This window comes from Neoarius graeffei, chromosome 19 (assembly GCF_027579695.1).
Source record: "Neoarius graeffei isolate fNeoGra1 chromosome 19, fNeoGra1.pri, whole genome shotgun sequence".
NCBI lineage: Eukaryota > Metazoa > Chordata > Actinopteri > Siluriformes > Ariidae > Neoarius > Neoarius graeffei.
Window position 1 is genome coordinate 10,635,186 of NC_083587.1, and position 21,226 is coordinate 10,656,411.

General features: G+C 41.7%; 1 protein-coding gene and 1 long non-coding RNA gene across 2 annotated transcripts in view; one reads left to right on the forward strand and one right to left on the reverse strand.

Annotated features, from left to right (window-relative positions):
- Positions 1–7,463: 7,463 nt before the first annotated feature.
- Positions 7,464–21,226, forward strand: part of LOC132867674 (zinc finger protein 585A-like) — a 1,308,017-nt gene continuing 1,294,254 nt past the window's right edge. Inside the window, exon 1 of the mRNA XM_060900668.1 lies at positions 7,464–7,578. The gene's annotated coding sequence lies outside the window, so the exon portion shown is untranslated. The remainder of the gene's footprint in view (positions 7,579–21,226) is intronic.
- On the reverse strand, positions 12,593–18,489 carry LOC132867812 (uncharacterized). The gene is made up of 2 exons (XR_009650778.1): positions 18,388–18,489; positions 12,593–12,917 (listed from the first exon to the last, which is right to left on the reverse strand). It is a non-coding gene; the product is annotated as an uncharacterized LOC132867812 (long non-coding RNA).

Sequence of the window (21,226 nt, forward strand, 5' to 3'; positions counted from 1 at the left end):
GCCAAGTTTGGGCTTTTGGTTCTGAGTAGCGGTGGCAATTCTCGGAAGTGGTGCCAAATTTCGTGCGTTTTCGCCCATGGCAAGCGCCCCGAAAATGGCCCAACAGCGGAGAAAAATAAAGAAGAAGAAGAAGAAGAAGAAGAAGACGGAAGAATAATAATAGTGAACTCTTACAAGAACAATAGGGCCTTTGCCCATAGGGCTCGGGCCCTAATAATAGTGAACTCTTACAAGAACAATAGGGCCTTCGCCCTATAGGGCTCGGGCCCTAATAATAGTGAACTCTTACAAGAACAATAGGGCCTTCGCCCTATAGGGCTCGGGCCCTAATAATAATAGTGAACTCTTACAAGAACAATAGGGCCTTCGCCCTATAGGGCTCGGGCCCTAATAATAGTGAACTCTTACAAGAACAATAGGGCCTTCGCCCTATAGGGCTCGGGCCCTAATAATAGTGAACTCTTACAAGAACAATAGGGCCTTCGCCCAGTAGGGCTCGGGCCCTAATAATAGTGAACTCTTACAAGAACAATAGGGCCTTCGCCCAGTAGGGCTCGGGCCCTAATAATAGTGAACTCTTACAAGAACAATAGGGCCTTCGACGGAAGAATAATAATAGTGAACTCTTACAAGAACAATAGGGCCTTCTCCCATAGGGCTCGGGCCCTAAATATTAAACCAAGAGTCATTTAAAATGGGTAAGTTTCAGATAGAAAATAAAATAGACAATGAGTGGATAAAACAGTTAATACACCAATTAGTTTACACTAGGCTATTTATGAGGTCTTAGCCAGGACATACTTAATGTAAACATGTGTAGCTTACCTTTGATTATTTGGGAGGCTTTCGTTTTCCCCATGGAAAATTTCTTTGCGAGGGAAGAGTCTGGGAACATTCCAGCCACGCACTTGTTGAAATCATCAAAGAAAGAGAGGCTAATGTTTTGCTTAGCTATTAGCATCGCCATCTTCACCTCAGACCTAATCAGTGTTGCCAGATACTGCTGATGTTTTCCAGCCCAAATTATGTTCAAAACCCGCCAAAATGCACTTGAAACCGCCCAACTTGGGCGGGAAACCTCCCAATCTGGCAACACTGGACCTAATCACTTGTTCAGCCTCGCCTCCGGACGTAGTTATGTAATTACTGATGCCTGAGAGGGCGGGGACATGAATTCATGGCCCGACTTCCTGCTGTAAACTCCTGTCAGAGGCGCGTCATGAATTCTGGACCTACCGACTTTTTTATATTGTGAAAATACGGGACTTTTATATAATGTGAAAATACGGGATATTTTGGGGAAAATAAAAAAACGGGAAGACAGCAGGAAATAAGTCAAAATAAGGGATTTCCCGGGAAAAATGGGAGGGTTGACAGGTATGCATATAAGGTTCTAGGAAAGCATATTAAAACATTGCAAAATTTATGTAGATCATTTCCATATGGGAGTAGACCTCCAGGGTATACTTTTATACATATACATACAGCATCCCTAATATTTGTTTAAATATCACCTTGGACAGACACTGTTTGTAGACATCAACAAGATTTTGATAGAAAGCTGCTTGGGCATTGGTGCAATAGAAAAACATTCACCCTCTCATCTGGAAAGTGTGAGTTCAAATACTGATATTGTCAAAAGTCGGGGGGGGTCAAGCAACAAGTGTCTGTGAGCTCATATGTAGGGAAGTGTTATGCTACATGAGCAGCAGTTCAAACAGATGCTGGCTTTCTGTGCCTTAGAGGAGTCTTTATTATTCTGCCCACTTTGTGCTTTGCACCAGTTCCACTGGAAGCAAACCAGCCACAGAGAATTTTAGCTTCAAGCAGAAAAAAAAACAGCACAGACAACCAAATGGGTCCAGGCATGTAATATTACCATACATGTCAACCTATACGGAATGTCCGTATTTTATACGGATTTGATTCAATAAACGTAGTATACAGGCGTACAAATAAAGTTATACGGATTCTTTAAAAAAACTTCAATATTTATTTAGAGCTATAATCAATTCCCACGATGATAAAAGAGCGCATATCATTTACAAACGTACTGTACACCACAGAAAGCACAAACAGCGAGTAAAGAGTCTTATGAAATCGCGCGTTATCTTGTGGTAGCGAGACTTCGTTCCACTTTTGATCATGCGCACTCCGCATTGCGAGAATCCCACCAACCGGGAAGTAACATTTTGTATGAAACGCGTATTTCCACCTGAGCGACTGAAAAGATTCTGAATAGGCACTCCGGCAAGATCAACACAGACACTTGCTGTGACATGCAGCCTAGTGAGGTATTGGTCCAGACTGCTAAAAAAGCTGTCATGGAGTACAATTCAGAACATTAGAGTGACACTTTGTGTTTTTGTTAAACATTGGAGCTTTGTATTCATTCTGAAGGTTTATTGTTATTAATATTGAATAAAAAGTAACTTGGATATATCATTCTTAATTATCATTCAAATTTTAGGTAAATTATTTTAATTTGCATCTTATAAGGATTTTATAAGGGAAATACGGATTTTGGAGGTTGGTTATACAGGTTTGATTGACCAAAGGTTGACATGTATGTATTACACTTTTTAAAATGACATTTTAATTGTTGGGCGGCACGGTGGTGTAGTGGTTAGCGCTGTTCCCTCACAGCAAGAAGGTCCTGGGTTCGAGCCCCGGGGCCGGCGAGGGCCTTTCTGTGCGGGGTTTGCATGTTGTCCGCGTGGGTTTCCTCCGGGTGCTCCGGTTTCCCCCAAAGACATGCAGGTTAACTGGTGACTCTAAATTGACCGTAGGTGTGAATGGTTGTCTGTGTCTATGTGTCAGCCCTGTGATGACCTGGCGACTTGTCCAGGGTGTACCCCGCCTTTAGCCCGTAGTCAGCTGGGATAGGCTCCAGCTTGCCTGCGACCCTGTAGAAGGATAAAGCGGCTAGAGATAATGAGATGAGATGAGATAATTAGGGCCCGAGCCCTATGGGCGAAGGCCCTATTGTTCTTGTAAGAGTTCACTATTATTTATTCTTCCGCTTCTTCTTCTTCTTCTTCTGTCTTCTTCTTCTTCTTTATTTTTCTCCGCTGTTGGGCCATTTTCGGGGCACTTGCCATGGGCGAAAACGCACGAAATTTGGCGCCAGTTCCGAGAATTGGCACCGCTACTCAGAACCAGAAGCCCAAACTTGGCCGGGGCTCGGGGCCTCTATAGCGCCCCCTAAGTCGTTGTGATTTTGGCCTCCCGCATTAAGGTGCCTGGGTGCCATGTAGTTTGTAGTAGTGGCATGCCATTTGGTACGCATATGTATCTCACTAAGCCGGACAAAAATGTAATGCCAACGCATTAGCCACGCCCAACAGGAAGTGAGGTAATTTCACTTTTGTGCGAAATGCATGGCCACGAAGACGGCGCAACTCCTCCTAGACCGTTCATAGGAATGTCACCAAAATTGATACACATCATCTACAGACATGGCTGACAAAAGTTACTAAATACGTTTCATGTAGGATAAAGCGTTCAGAAGCTATACGTCAATCAATTTTCGATGCAAAATTTTACATGCTTAAAAATTCATAACAAATCTTCTGATTGCTCAAAACTGCTAATACTTCACACGCAAATCACTCCTTGGGCTTCTGACATGTTACCCAATTTCTGTGATATTTCGCCACTGGGGGCGCTATTTTTGGGCAAAAATTCCAATCTTTCCTCAAATTTGGTCAAACTTCCTTGCCACCCTCTTTCTACCTCCCATGTCATGTATACCACATTTTGGAAATTTTCGTCCATGGGGGGCGCTGTTTTTGGCCGACGCAATTGCTCCAAAACGGGTTTTTGGTTAATAATTGCATAATGCTTTTCCTTCACACCACTACCTTGTGATAGTATGTTGCTGTTGTGGAAACTTATTTTTCCAACTCATAATCGCTCATGTACAGCATAGCGCCACCTACTGACATGGGAAAAACCAAAAAATTTATTCTTCAAAAATCTATATCTCATCTTCTATTTACTCAATTGTCATCAAACTTCACACGCAAACTCTTCATAGCTCACCTGACATATACGCCAAATTTTGTGCACTTTCGCCACTGGGGGCGCTATTTTTGGGCAAAAAATCCAATCTTTCCTCAAATTTGGTCTAACTTCACGGCCACCCTCTTACTACCTCCCATGTCATGTATACCACATTTTGGGAATTTTCGTCCATGGGGGGCGCTGTTTTTGGCCGACGCAATTGCTCCAAAACGGGTTTTTGGGAAATAGTTCCATAATGCTTTTCCTTCACACCACTTCCTTGTGATAGTACGTTGCTGTTGTAGACACTTATTTCTCCAACTCATAATCGCTCATGTACAGCATAGCGCCACCTTCTGACATGGGAAAAACCAAAAAATTTATTCTTCAAAAATCTATATCTCATCTTCTATTTACTCAATTGTCATCAAACTTCATACGCAAACTCTTCATAGCTCACCTGACATATACGCCAAATTTTGTGCACTTTCGCTATTATTATTAGGCCCCGTGCACCGTACAGTGCGAGACCCTATTGTTGCCATGTGTCCAATTCTGTGCTTTGTCGCCATTGTGGGAGTAATGTCTCTTGCCGAGGAAGCTGTGGAAGGTATTTCGCGGGGACGCATGCCCCCGCCCCCCTTGGCCGCTGGCGCGAGGGCCCGTCGAGGCCGCTTGCGGCTTTAATTAGGGCCCGAGCCCTATAGGGCGAAGGCCCTATTGTTCTTGTAAGAGTTCACTATTATTATTCTTCCGTCTTCTTCTTCTTCTTCTTCTTCTTTATTTTTCTCCGCTGTTGGGCCATTTTCGGGGCGCTTGCCATGGGCGCAAACGCGCGAAATTTGGCGCCACTTCCGAGAATTGCCACCGCTACTCAGAACCAAAAGCCCACACTTGGCCGGGGCTCAGGGCCTCTATAGCGCCCCCTAAGTCGTTGTGATTTTGGCATCCCGCATTAAGGTGCCTGGTTGCCATATAGTTTGTAGTAGTGGCATGCCATTTGGTATGCCTATGTATCTCACTAAGCCGGACAAAAATGTAATGCCAATGCATTAGCCACGCCCAACAGGAAGTGAGGTAATTTCACTTTTATGTGAAATGCATGGCCACGAAGACGGCGCAACTCCTCCTAGACCGTTCATTGGAATGTCACCAAAATTGATACCCATCATCTGCAGACATGGCTGACAAAAGTTACTAAATACGTTTCACGTAGGATAAACCGTTCAGAAGTTATACGTCAATCAATTTTCACTTCAAAATTTTACGTGCTAAAAAATTCATAACAAATCTTCTAATTGCTCAACACTGCTCATACTTCACACGCTAATCACTCATTGGGCTTCTGACATGTTACCCAATTTCTGTGACATTTCGCCACTGGGGGCGCTATTTTTGGGCAAAAAATCCAATCTTTCCTCAAATTTGGTCAAACTTCACGGCCACCCTCTTACTACCTCCCATGTCATGTATACCACATTTTGGGAATTTTCGTCCATGGGGGGCGCTGTTTTTGGCCGACGCAATTTCTCCAAAACGGGTTTTTGGTAAATAATTCCATAATGCTTTTCCTTCACACCACTACCTTGTGATAGTGCGTTGCTGTTGTGGACACTTATTTTTCCATCTCATAATCGCTCATGTACAGCATAGCGCCACGTACTGACATGGGAAAAACCAAAAAATTTATTCTTCAAAAATCTATATCTCATCTTCTCTTTACTCAATTGTCATCAAACTTCATACGCAAACTCTTCATAGCTCACCTGACATGTACGCCAAATTTTGTGCACTTTCATCCCTGCGGGTGCTGGTTATGGCAGAAATGATATTGCAGCTTCTGATTTGTCAAACTTGGCAAGCAAACTCTTTACAAGACCCTTTTTGGGGCGCTTGCTATGGTGGACATCGCACGAAATTTGGCTCCTTTTTCTTAGACTGCCACCGCTACTGAGAACCAGAAGCCCAGATCCAGGCGGGCCTCAGGGCCTCTATAGCGCCCGCTAACTCATTGTGATTTTGGCCTCCCGCATTAAGGTGCCTGGTTGCCATGTAGTTTGTAGTAGTGGCATGCCATTTGGTACGCATATGTATCTCACTAAGCCGGACAAAAATGTAATGCCAATGCATTAGCCACGCCCAACAGGAAGTGAGGTAATTTCACTTTTGTGCGAAATGCATGGCCACGAAGACGGCGCAACTCCTCCTAGACCGTTCATAGGAATGTCACCAAAATTGATACACATCATCTAGAGACACGGCTGACAAAACTTCCTAAATACGTTTCACGTAGAATAAACCGTTCAGAAGTTATACGTCAATCAATTTTCAATGCAAAATTTTACATGCTTAAAAATTCCTAACATATCTTCAAATTGGTCAAAACTGCTCAAACTTCACACGCAAATCACTCATTGGGCATCTGACATGTTACCCAATATCTGTGATATTTCGCCACTGGGGGCGCTATTTTTGGGCAAAAAATCCAATCTTTCCTCAAATTTGGTCAAACTTCATGGCCACCCTCTTACTACCTCCCATGTCATGTACACCACATTTTGGGAATTTTCGTCCATGGGGGGCGCTGTTTTTGGCCAATGCAATTGCTCCAAAACAGGTTTTTGGTAAATAAATCCATAATGCTTCTCCTTCACACCACTACCTTGTGATAGTACGTTGCTGTTGTAGACACTTATTTTTCCAACTCATAATCGCTCATGTGCGGCATAGCCCCACCTACTGACATGGGAGAAACCAAAAAATTTATTCTTCAAAAATCAATATCTCATCTTCTATTTTCTCAATCTTGATCAAACTTGATACGCACACTCTTAACAGGTCACCTGACATATGTGCCAAATTTTGTGAACTTTTGCCACTGGGGGCGCTGTTTTCAGGCAACAATTGATATCTCGGCTTCTGATTGGTCAAACTTGATCAAACTTTAGAAAACAACTCTTCATAGGTCCCTTGACATGTATACCAAATTTGGTGAACTTTCACCACTGGGGGCGCTCATTGCGCTGTAGCAGTTGCAGGAGAGGTGTTTACAATCATGAGGCACCAGGAGTATGTTGTTTTGGTTGCCTTAAACACACATGACTTGTGGGGAATGGGTAGGCAGTCGGGAGCAAGTGTTGTAGCGTTACATACAGACTAATAGATGTCTAACAGAAGACATCATTGGACACCGTGTACTCTGTGTCCAATTCTCTGCTTTGTCACCATTGTGGGAGTATTGTCTCTTGCCAAAGAAGCTGTGGAAGGTATTTCGAGGGGACGCATGCCCCCGCCCCCCTTGGCCGCTGGCGCGAGGGCCCGTCGAGGCCGCTTGCGGCTTTAATTTTAATTGTTGTTAGTAGAAGTGTGTAAGAGTTGGGTTGGGATAGGCGTCCTCCACCCTGAAACTCCAGTCCAGGTGGTGGCGGTAACGCGTCCAGTAGCTGCTTCTCCAACCGCTAGAAAACACTGGAGAAGAAAAAAACCGCTGCTCGCCTGAACAGCTTTAGTCCCTCGATTTATAAAAATAAAAGCAGGTTATTGTGTTTGGCTCTGAGGATTTAAAACCCTGAGGTAAGTTAAACTGAAGGTGTGTGGCCGAATTCCATTACATCTCCACTTTACTGTTTTAGTGAACTCCGTTCAGTCTGAAATAATGCCGTGTGCACTCTTGGTAGTGCACTCCTTATCCACTCAGGAGAGATCTGTAGTTTGGCTAACCTGCTTAGTTGTGTATTGAAAGTATTTAAATCATTTTCACTTAAAGTTAATTTTCATCATCATTATTATTATTATTATTATTATTATTTTTATTTATTTTTTTTTGCTAAATTGCGACTTCCTCTCAATTCCAACTTTTATTTCTCGGCTTGATTTCTTACAGACTTTTTTTCCTCGTTTTTTTTTTTTTTAATTTATATATAAGCCAATCAGGCAGCATCATCCCCTCTGCAGGATGTTAAGCCGGAAGCTTTACACATTGAAAATGGATGAAATCATAGCGGTCTATTTTAGGCATGTTTTCCCAAACCTGGAGATCTCGTTACTGGAAGAATCGTATGGTGTTGAGCTCTAAGCCTCTGATCCCTGGAGAGAGAGAACTGTGTCTAACAGTTAGCTCTGGCAGCAATGAAACCTGTTACTTTAACTCAAAGCTAAAGGCCCAACTCACAAAGCTCTGCGTCCTGTTTTTGCTCTGGTTTTATTCTTAAAGTTGTGACCAGAAGTGATTTGTATCTCCACTGCCTTGATACTTCTATCAGGCTGTTGGTCTGCTCGCTGCTATTCTTCATCCGCCATGCTGTCTTCTGTTCACAAAAAAAGTTACATCTCTAGAAGAAGTGTAGATTGTTCACTGAGGGTCATCCTAATCGTGTCATAACTGATCATGATTTACGCTACGTTCACACTGCAAGGCTTAATGCTCAATTCCGATTTTTTTGTGAGGTCGTTCACATTAACAAATATATGCGACTTGTATGTGATCCTCAGTATGAACGAAAAGCGACCTAAAAGTGTTCCGCATGCGCGTTGCAGGATACGACGACGTCACACGCAGTGAGCATGGCCAGTGTTTACGGAAGTAAAACCGCCCGGTTGCGGTATGACCCATCCAATCTAGCTTGAATAGCTGCATCCCCCCAAATGGAAATCAGCTCCCTAACCTCTGCGTCCTTCCATTGAGAAGATTCAGAACCTTCACAGCCCGAAGCATCCCTCGCATTGATGTCATGCGCAGGGGCGCAGATACGTTTTTTGAACTGGGGGGGACAAAGCTGCCAGCAAACCAACCCCAACCCCGATATGCCTGTCAAACTTGTTGTGGGTTACCATAGCAACCAAGCTCAAGCTTGCAACCTGTGCAGTCTGCGCAGCTCAACCAACCGAATATCAGTCTTTGTTTTGTTTTATGTGAATTGTTGCAACTATGTATATACTGCTGTGCACCTCAATAAACCGAATGGTAATTAGTCTTTTGATTTTTCCGTGAGGTTTGCCTTATGCAAAAAAGGACAGCATAGATGTTTTTTCCTCCCTGTAAGTGGGGGGGACCGAGCGAGGTGAATTTAAATCTGGCTGGGACGAGTCCCACCCTCTATCTGCGCCCGTGATTATGCGCCATGTTGTTGTAACTTTTTTTGAGAGACCCGCCGCCTACTTCAGCGCAGAATAGTGACGTTTGTGGCTTGTTGATGACGTGTAAGTCGGATGAATGCGACCTGGCGGTTCAGACTGAAGTCGCATATGAAAAGAGCGGATAGGAATCGGAATTAGGACCACATATCCAAACGGCCTGGGTCGGATTTGAAAAAATCGTATCTGTGTCGTTCATATTGTCAATAAAAGATCGGATACAGGTCACATATGGGCGAAAAGATCGGATTTGAGTCACTTCAGCCTGCAGTGTGAACGTAGCCTTAGACTACGTTCAGACTGCACCCTGAAACGACCCATATCCGATTTTTTTTGCCCATATGCGACCTGTATCCGATTTGCTATTGACAATCTGAACAACACAGATCCGATTTTTTCACATGCGACCCAGGCCGCTTGGATATGTGGTCCTAAATCTGATGCATATCCGATATTTTCACATGCGACTGCAGTCTAACCGGACAGGTCGCGTTCATGCGACCTACACGTCATCAACAAGAGACAAACTTCACTATTCTGCGTTGGCTAATCCCGCCTCTTTGGTGGAAAACAACAACATTTGTACAGTTTTCAGAATTTAAATAGACTTTTATAGAATTGATCAAGCTAATGGTGGATTTGGTAGGGACCTGAATGATGATCTGTTAGCCTGATTAAATAAAACAGTTTCTATAACTGATTTATAACTTAAACCATCCTGTATTACAAGATTATAAGATTGTTCTGGAAATTTCCAGTAATTTGACACCTTCGGTCTCACTAGTCTGCTGCCCACATTAATCAGATTATTGTGCGAGTTCCGCCGCCGCCACAAAAACCACATCGCCAGGTCTCGCCTCATCTCCATCGCAAACTGCACTGGTGTTTATGCACCTTGAGCCAGCGCTGAGAGAAGTTGCAGAATTCAGCTGGCTATAAACAATCTAAATAAATATTTATAAAAATGTAGAAAAAGTTTATTAATATAACGAAATAAATATGTGCAAATTATCAAGCCTGAATTAAGAGTTTGGTAATACAGCGGCCGTATCCCAAATGACTGCCTACTGAAGCTCGAGTGCACTATATAGAGTTTAAAAATCCATTACTTCCTAGTAACATGTAGTGCACTTATATAGAAATTAGAGAGACATTTAGGAGTCAGCCCTCATTACCAGGCTACATGTTTTCATTTCAGTTCAGAAACAAAAAACACATACGAGACCTCACACTTTAACACTAACCAGATGATAATTAAACAAACAAACAAAAAAGAAATCATTAAACATGAAGAGTGCGCTTTTTTTTTGTTTACGTATTACGTAGATGTGCTTATTACGTGTCAATTTGCGCATGCGGGACACTTTTGGGTCATTTTCCGTTCATATTGGAGATCGCATAAAAGTCTCATATAATTGGTAATGTGAATGGCCTAACAAAAAAATCGGATCTCACAACAAATCGGATATGGGTCGTTTCAGGTTGCAGTCTGAACGTAGTGTTAGTTGAGTTCATGTGGAGAAAGAAAGATTGGAAAGCATTGTTATTACCTCTATCAAGGAGGTTGTGTTTTCAGTGAAGTTTTTTTTCTTCCAATAAATTGACTTGATTTGTAGAATGCTTTTAACAATAGCTATTGTTGCAAACAAGTTTGACAGAAAAATACAGATTTCAAATTTATTACTTAAAAATGTATCCTTGAAGAGCAAGTCTGAGGTGACCGTAGCAAGGAAAAACTCCTTGAGATGACCTCGAAAGGGAACTAGGGCTGTGCGATACGGGAAAAAATGAATATCCCGATACATTTTCTCCATTTCACGATATAAGATATATATCTCGATATATTTAAATCTCCTCTAAAGGACCCCATGAAATCTAACTTTTACTCTTTACTGTTTTCACGACAATCCCTGCAAATTAAATAACATTCTTGGTTAACTTTACAGGTGGTTTTCAACAACACATTTTAAATTTTCATGTTAGTGATTAATCACAATTGAATTGAAATAAGACTATTTTTATTCAACAAAGATATAGCACAAACTGCAAAAACAACATTGAAAATTGCAACAAAGGGGCAATACAATACAGAGCTGCTCAGAGCTCACATCAGTAAAGTGCAAGCTCAACACTGAGAAAGACATTTAGCCTAAATAAGAAAAGTGCTCATTCATTAAATTATTAAAAAAAATAGATCTCCAAGCTATTAACCTGACTACTGAGAACCACTGGAACGTTCACAATAGAGAGAGAGATTGAGGGAGAGAAGAGAGATCTGCAAAACATAATTTTTCTCTTTGCACACTTTTGAACTGAATGTTTTCTGGCTCTGCCTCTCAGATGTGTATAATTCCGGTATTGCCTTCTCTGTAAAATGTCTGCGACCAGGCAACTCATATTTGGGATCGAGTGTGTTTAGTAATTTTTGGAAGCCTGGTTTTTCCACTATACTAATTGGGATCATGTCTTCGGCAATGACGTTCGTGATTGCATCCGTTATAGCTCTCCATCTCTGACTCGTTTTCTCATATGGGGTGGCTTTGGAGAATGAGGCCGCTATGGTAATTTGTTTAGCTTGTGGGGGGGTTTAGCTCGTGGGCAAGTAGTTTGGAGTTTAAGAGACTCTTCATACTGTACCGGGTGAGTTTTCAGGTGATGGAACATATTTGTAGTGCTGCTGCCTTTCGTGATGATGGTTTTTTTTTTGCACACTTGACAAACTGGCATTTGCTGTTCCACGTCCTCCTCGCAATATCCAAAAAATGCCAGATGACTGACCCCTTACTAGTTCTTTTAGGAACCAATTCGTCTGCTTCCATTTTTAATTTGTCGCTGAAATTGGCAGAGCTTACACGGTAGCCTATGCAACACTAGCGATTGCACGAACTGAGTCAGCGCTGTAAACCGAAACTAGGAAATCTTCCCGCCGGCAGTGTTGCCAGATACTGCTGATGTTTTCCAGCCCAAAATATGTTCGAAACCCGCCAAAACGCACTTAAAACCGCCCTATTGGGCGGTAAACTGCCCAATCTGGCAACACAACCGAAACTAGAAAATCTTCCCAGAAGTTCCTTTCAGCACAGAAATGTCGCCCGGGATTGGTTGGCGAGTGCGTGACGTTATTGTTTTTTTTTTGTTTGTTTGTTTGTTTTTTTTACCCTTAGGCAGCCTCTCACGTTACTGCCTGAGGGACAGGGAGAAAACCACCGGAAAAGGTTTTAAACAAACGCAAGTCGGAAGATGACCATAAAATACTCGATAGTTACGATATAATAATTTTATGTATCGCACACAGAATTTTCGGCGATATATCAAGTATATTCGATATATCGCACAGCCCTAAAGGGAACCCATCTTTATTTGGATGATGACCGATTGCATGATTATAAATAAGTCCCTTCTATAAGTGTGTCCGATATGGTCAAAAAATGCAATTGTATAACCAGGAAACTCATTAGAGTTTTAACATGAAGTTTATTTTGTTGATGTTATCAACTGTTCATTGATGGAGAATTGAGTGCAAAACAGATCATGATAACTGCAGTCCTAAATTATATATTTAGATTGTCCATAGGGGGCCATCTTCCACAGGGAGAGAAGTAACGAGAACCTCAGCTAGAAGTAGGGCATCAGGATGGATCAGGCGCTGTACATATGGGCCATCCTTTCAGGTGCAAAGTGATGAGAACTCCAGCTAGATGTAAGGCATCAGGATGGACCAGGCAGGTCCAAAGAGCAGGAGAGGTCCGCATCACTGGTATCTCAGGAGTGACATGTAACTCGACAGAGAGAGAGAGAGAGAGAGAGAGAAACACAGATTGTTAGGTTTGCCCATTGTCACCTAATTGTTAAGAAAACAGTGTATATTGTGTTCCGAGTGCAAGTAGGAAGTCCGGCAAGACCAGCTATAACTGCAAAGCTAAAAGGGAGAGCCAGAAAGTAACACAGACATGAGGGAGCCCTGGGACATAAAGCAGCAGCCACTACACTGTCAACAAACCCGAATGAATGTGTGAGAGTGGTGGTGATGGGGGGAGACAGCATCCATACATCTCAGTTTACCAAAACAGAGTATGTCTGAGGATCTTCCAGATCTACTCCTTTGCCTAATAAAATAAAATGTATGTGTGTACTAAACGGATATGTTTTCAGTCAAGACGTAAACATTAAGACTGCCTCTCTGAGTCCTAAATATTACTTGGAAGGCTGTGCTATAACTGTGGGGCTTAGTAAGAAAAGGCTCTGCCCCTTGATGGAGCCTTCACTATATGAGGTGCCAACAGACCGCAAACACCTTTTGATCTAAGTAGGTGTGATGAGTCATAAAGGACCAGAAGTTTGCTCAGGTACTGTGGCACAAGACCATTCAGTGCTTTAAAGGTCAATAGTAGTATTTTATAATCAATGTGCAGTGTTTCCCACAGACAAGGTAGCAATTTGTGGTGCTCCACTGTGCCGATGAGGGAATCGTGCGCGGTGGTGTCGTGGCGGTCGGTGGAGTCAGTCATTGGGGTGTATGCAAAGTGTTTACAGCAGGCAGTGTTCAAACACAGTATTTTTCTTCAGAGTCACCTGCTGGGACTGTTTTAAAGCTACAAGAAGTATTTGAGATTATTCAGTTCAATCTAAATTCTTTTAAGTTCTTTAAGAGAAGACAGCTAAAACAATTTTTACCAGAACCCTGCCTGGTTTCATTCCTCGACCCAACTTTGCATTACAGGGCAGGCCATTAGTTTGCTGGGCTTGATGTTGGTGGAAAGCCTGTCTTTTAAATTTATGAAAATTACTCCCCAAAATTGAAGTTAAAGTTTAATTTTTACCTTAGTTTTTTGCCTTTTTGGTGGCAATCTTTCAATCATTCTTTAGTTAACATTCAAGGAATAAATTGCAAAAAACAAGCTGGAGGTTTTTATTTTAAATATTGAACTCAACACTTACCTCAACCAATACTAAAATGAAATATATAATGTAACAACAAAATAATAAAATAAAATATCATAATTAGATGTAAGAAACCACTTAAGGTAACACCAAGGCAACTAACAATAATGAAAAAGCATTACCCTAATTGGTGCAAAACCTGCATGCCCTATCAGAACATTTAATTCTGCGTGGCTTCCTGGAAAAAAAAACTCAAGTGCCCTATGCGAGCAGTATGCGTGGAGAGGAGGAGTAGGCGAATCAGCTGCCAGTGTGTGCGTATCAGTGATGCAGTGATAGTTTATCTACTTCGCCAATAAAGGTAATAAAGATGTTTCTTAAAATATTCAGATTTTATGCTTCAGATAGCATCAACTAGGCATCCCCGCGAGTATAACATTTTATTTAGGCTAGTGGGAAATCCTTATTTATTGTGAATGTCAAGCCATTATTAATAACTTGCATGAATGCTGAAGCGGGATAAATGGGATAATGCAATAAGGCCGGTTCCTCGCGTCAAGCTGCTACTGTATGCATCAAAATTGGTTTATAGCCTGACTCAGGGATGTCCGTTTCCTGTAAGCCAAGAATGCTATAATAAAGCTCATCACGAGCACGACGTAGGCTACCTTTTAAAATAAGGGGTCGGAAGGCGAATCGGGAAGGCTGCGTTATTTTTAATTAGCCTAACAGGCCTACTTGCAGTCCGGGTATATGCGCAACGGCAGGCCTGTGTACACTAGGGCTGGGTATCACCAGATACCTCACGATACGATACTATGGCGATATTTTGCCCACGATAACGATAATATCACGGTACAGCGATTCTGCGATAATCGATATATTGCAAGAAATTTCAACCACATCACGATATCTCTGTCACTGAAGAAAATCAGAATTTATTGACCACTGTAAAATTACATTTCACATACATAACTACAGACTCTTGCCAGACATATATTTGTCTCTATTCCACTGCTGGCAAAACCAAGAGTTGCTTCACTACAATATACAGAGAATCCCCATTTCTGTGCTAGTATTATCAACTTTTCTGTAAGCATGGACACATCAGTGCTGCTTAACAAGCAGAATCAAATTGTTTTATGAAAACATAAAACTTGCACTGCACATACATTTCAGTGCTAACACTAATATCAATTTCTCATCTCATTATCTCTAGCCGCTTTATCCTTCTACAGGGTCGCAGGCAAGCTGGAGCCTATCCCAGCTGACTACGGGCGAAAGGCGGGGTACACCCTGGACAAGTCGCCAGGTCATCACAGGGCTGACACATAGACACAGACAACCATTCACACTCACACCTACGGTCAATTTAGAGTCACCAGTTAACCTAACCTGCATGTCTTTGGACTGTGGGGGAAACCGGAGCACCCGGAGGAAACCCACGCGGACACGGGGAGAACATGCAAACTCCGCACAGAAAGGCCCTCGCCGGCCCCGGGGCTCGAACCCAGGACCTTCTTGCTGTGAGGCGACAGCGCTAACCACTACACCACCGTGCCGCCCCTAATATCAATTTGTTCTTTGTAAACTTGAGAACATATACCTGAGAACATTTAACTTGTGCTTATTTTGCAGGAACAACACACTGTCTGAAACACATTGAAAAGTGCAGTGGGCATCTTAGTCTCCCTGAGCACAATTATGAAACAAAGTGCAGTGTGGGTCAGTGTCCACACACTGAACTGAAACCTCAGTGAATCATGTTTCTTCTGAACTTAGGCCATCCTTAAAAAAAATCCGTTTCCTGTCCACCGGGTGAGCAAAAAAATTTTCAGTCGGGAGGGAGGGATTTTTTTTTTAATTATATATGGATGGATAAGAAATTGCAATGCTGTGTTTTGCTTTTTCTTTCAGTACTTTTTTATTACAAAAGCAGGCACATTTAATACAATATGACAGTTTAATCAACTGAAACTTGTACAAAAACTTTAAGTTAGCATTTTAAATGCTGACTGCAACATTTGCAAAACTTTTACAAAGGTACTTAAAATGTCCGACACATGGACTTTTTGTAGTTCTAAATCGACCGTTAGGCCCAGTTCGGATGAAATTACACTATTAAAATGATCACTGAATTATTTGTTTTTCTGAATCTTTACTATTTTGTTGTTCGCTAGAATACCATTTTGCGATTTCACACTTAAGCAAATGTTTGAAAACTCAGGATCTCCTTCCTTCATGGTGGCTGCCATTTTTTTGTGCTGCACGGCGCATGCGCAGAGCTGATTCGACAGGGCTTTCCACAAGCGCCGGCTGCGGCCACGCAATTAAGTCCAGCCGGCTACTTTAATGACTATTTTTGTAGCCCACAGGCTCTAAATATTAATTTTCGATTTTAATAAAATTAAATGTTTATCTAACGGACTGACAATAATGTCAAACTGAACCGCACTCATTTAAGTTGTGATTCGCGCTGTTTGTACCAATAATAACCACAAATTCCCCGCCGACTTCGTTGATCAGGGGAGAGTATCCGCGGCCCCGACGTGCGGTGTGCGCGCGCACTCGGCGGAGGCAGTATGAGCCTTAGTGGAAAGCCCTGGGAATGCATAAATGTCAAGTTCGAGTTTAGATTTACGAGCCCGAAAAAAATGTCGAAAAACCGGCGTTAAAAAAAAAATTTCACCCGCACAAACGGCACTCACCCGGCCGGTGGACCGGAAACAGAAAATTTTTTAATAACGGCCTTAGAGTAAATACTCAAAATAAAATGCAGTGTCTCTCACACACACTAAAATTGAAAATGCAAGATAAAGTGCAGCTTCTTGCCTTTGGCCTTAAATGACAAAATCAAGTTCACAGTTACAGTAAGTCACACATCACTGAAGTAGATGGGAGGACTTTGGCGCTGTCCAGTGTAGTTTGCTTCGGGTCGGGTTTCAGCGGCTCCGGCTGAGCTAATATGTCGGGGTGGTGTCGTGCGTAAGTTCGCAAGTTTGTTGTGTTACCTGAATATCTAATTGGAGCGAAACAGGTTTTGCAGAGTGCATACTCTTTGTCCAGCTCACTGTTTTTTTTTTCTCCTTTCCTTTGGAATCCAAAGTGCCTCCAAACATCTGCCTTAAAGTTTGGCGGCATCTCTACGTTTACGTTAACAGCCATGCTTGCTTGTTTTTTTTCCTCACTGCAACCGCCGGGGAAAAAAGAGAAGATGAAGCGTGCCTTGCAGTGAGGGAGCGGCACAGTGACACCTCGCGGAGCGGAGGAAGTCGTACTGGATTTACAACCCGTCTGAAACATGATTTATTATTTGAAAAAATATCGATATTCAAATTTTGAGTATTGATATTGAATCGGAAGACAAAGTATCGCGATATATCGCCGTATCGATATTTTTGCACACCCCTAGTGTACACTCCTCTCCGTCTCTCTCTCTCTCTCTCTCTCTCTCTGTGTGTGGGTGTGCGCGCGCGTGCGTGCATGCGTGAATGAGGAGAAAGAGCACTATGAATGAACGGAACGATACGCAACAGAATTTTTTATTTTATTTTTTTAAATCACGAGTCTGATTGTGTGGCGATAGGAATCCATTGTGTGGCACTGCGTATGTACAGGAAACCCTGATGTGAAATTTGATTGGGAGTCAGTGCAATGTGGATAAGATAGGGGTGATATAGGGGTGGGTATCGCCAACAACCTCGCGATACGATACACATCACGATACAGGGGTCACGATACGATACGTATTGCGATACGTGCATCCCGATACATGGTCTTCAAGGCGATACGTATCCCGATATTTCACATTACTTAACATACATTTTTAAGAAAACAGACATATGTATACCCAAATGTTATTTTTTATTTTGCTGTAGAGCAACAGTTACACTGTAGTGCATGTAAATCATGACCTTAACAAGGCTGTAGTGCAGAAATAAAGCTGCCTTTGAAAAAAGTAAACTTAAAACAAGGCTGTAGTGCAAAAAAAGATGGCTTTGATAAAAGTAAACTTAAAACATGGCCTTAATAACAAGGCTGTAGTGCGAAAATAAAGCTGCCTTTAAAAATACTTAACTTAAAACATGGCCTTAACAGGAACAAGGCTGTAGTGCAAAAAAGATTGGCTTTGACAATACCAAATGACAGACAATAAATCCTAACCTACTTCTTTTGGTACATTCGCAGGTTTTTGTTCAGAAACAAAAGCTGGTCTACATGGGCTGGTTTGATAACACTTTTCTCAGCTGTAACTATGTCACCAGCGGTGGAGAATATTCTCTCTGCCGCCACGCTTATTCCTGGCACGCGCACTTTCATTCGGCAGTGTTTGCATACTGCGTGTGTCATGTCCAGGTCCGCCTTTACCTGTTGTTTAGTAAATCCAAAATTCTCCCAAATCCGTGCCTTGAATTTGGCTGGGGGCGAAAATATTTTCTCTTCACCGTCTTCGTCCATGTTGTGTGTTGTGTGTGTTCACTTCTTCTACTGTTAGCAGCACTGCCGCTTACGGCGCTACCTCCTTGTGTGGTCGAAATGCGCATTGCATAACAAGGAGCAGTTGTCAGATGCAGTTTTCAGAAACTTGATAAACTAATTGTTTGTTGCACGTGAAATATCGATACTGACGCCTCCGTATCGATGCGTGTATCGTGAAGAGGCCCGCGACGATGTATCCCTGTATCAATATTTTGAACACACCCCTAGGGTGATATGGCCATATCTCCTAGTTCTTGTAAGGACTCTTGTTGCTGAATTTTGAACTAACTGGAACTTGTTTATGCACTTATTGGAACATCCAGACAGTAAGCCATTACAATAATGCAGCCTAGAGGGAACAAATCCATGAACTAGTTTTTCTGCATTATGTAAAGACATTGTTTCTTAGGAATATTTCTGAGATGAAATAAAGCCATCTTTGTAATGTTATCGAAATTAGTTTCAAATGAAAGATTGGAGTCAAAGATCACTCCAAGGTCTTACTGCTGCACATGAAAAAACAGAAAGGCCATCCAGAGTTACTATGTAATTAGAAAACCTACTTCAAGCTGCATGTGGTCCTAGTACAGGTACTTCTGTCTTGTCAAAGTTAAGTAAAAGGCAGTTAATAAGCATCCAGTGTATAATGTCTTTTACACGTTCATCAGTTTTATTAAGCTTTTTTTCTCTCATCTGGCTTTGCAGAAGCATGCAACTGTGTGCCATCAGCATAACTGTGGAAGGTAATATCATGCTTGTGGACAACATTGCCCAGAGGTAACATGTAAAAAGAAAAAAGCAGTGGGCCTTAGACGGAACCTTGTGGAACACCAAACTTTACCTTAGTATGCATACAGGGGTGATAGCGTTCCGGCGCCGCGCCGGATTTCCGGCGTACCGTGGCTGGGGGAAAAAAAAAAAATCTAGTTCGCCCATTGTCCTGTGTCATTCTGAGATGCGCAGATAGACAGTAAAGGGAATTCCGAATTCCCTTTACTGTCTATCTGCGCATCTCAGAATGACACAGGACAATGGGCGAACTAGATTTTTTTTTTTTTCCCCCAGCCACGGTACGCCGGAAATCCGGCGCGGCGCCGGAACGCTATCACCCCTGGCATAGAAAAATCGCCATTTACATCAACAAACTGACAGTGATCAATTAAATTGCTGTCATAGTTAGTTGCTGGAGTCCCTGCTTGTACTCAGTGCAATATGTATACTGTTTCTACTTATTGAGGTGACATTGGGCATACCTAACAACCTGTGTTTTCTAGCGAAAAAAATGTTTCCCGATTCAAGGCTGCACAAGTAAGCATTTTTATATATATATATATATATATATATATATATATATATATATATATATATATATATATATTAGTGCTGTCAAGCGATTAAAATATTTAATCGCGATTAATGTCGCGACTGTCATAGTTAACTCGCGATTAATCGCAATTTAATCGCACATTTTTGTCACACGAAAAACCATTATAATTCTCTTACCAGCATAAAAAAGTGAATGGGCTTCTTTTGTACTAATGTTTTTTTTTATTGCAAAGCATAACATGTCTTGACACAGCCACTGCAAACTGAAACTTAAGCTGAGCACTGTGGCTCTTCGTCCCGAGGCTAACAAGAGAACCATGAGTGAAGTAATCTACTGCTTGAGTTAGTCTATCAGAGAGACAGGTTACACAGTGACGGTAGGCTTGACATGCTTGATTATAATATAAAGTACACTATTATATTAACTTTAAGTTGTTCGTTGATAAATATTGCATTGAATCTGATCTTTACTGTTTCAGCTCACTTAACACATTTTGTACTTTTACACTTTCTGCCTGTTGATGCATCGCGCTGTCCAATCAGAGGCGGCCAAATTTGCATATTACAGGAAGGATTTCTGGGATAGCATTGAGTTTACAGTTCAGAGGGATCTGGCTTCTTTAGACGCTGTCTTCTTAAAACTGAATAAATATTTAAAAAGAGCCAAATGAGCCAGTCTTTTGAACGGCTCTTTTCACAGGGCTCGAAATTAACTTTTTTTTTCTTTGTGTCCCCCAGTGGTCCCGAGTTCTGTGTTGTATTGTCCCGAATGGAAGCAATAGTGTTCCCATTTTTTTCCTCTCTGAAATAACCAGTGGTTAATATTATCATATGAAGTTACTATTATATTTGTAACTATGTGATTTTGAACCCTTTATATCATTTTTACAATAAGTCACAAAACACAAGTGACACATGTCCTATACATCATCTACTTCAAAATTACAGTTATTGCATTTTCAGTTTATTAAACTTTGGCAATCTCACTGTATGAATAGATACCCGTTTATTTAAAGGGGCCAACTAGCTCATTCAGAAAATGTTTCAGCTCACTACATTTGCAGTACACTTTAGTTGAAAATAAGACCCCTTTTTTGTTCATTTCATCTGCTTATACCTTGAATATCTGTTGGCATATATAAGGCCAACTTATCATTTTCACCATTACCGTTATCCATTTTTATGTAATATACCTGTTGCCCCATTCAGAGATGTTTTGAAAGCCATCAGCCATACCATCAATAGATGAAATGCCCTTGAGCAAGGCATCTACCCCAACATTGCTACAGGGACTGTAACACTGTAAAAAACCGTAAAGTCACTTTGGATAAAAGTGTCATATCATATAAGTGCAAACAAAGCAATGTAATGCAAGTTTTTTTTTATTGTAACCTTTAGTCAT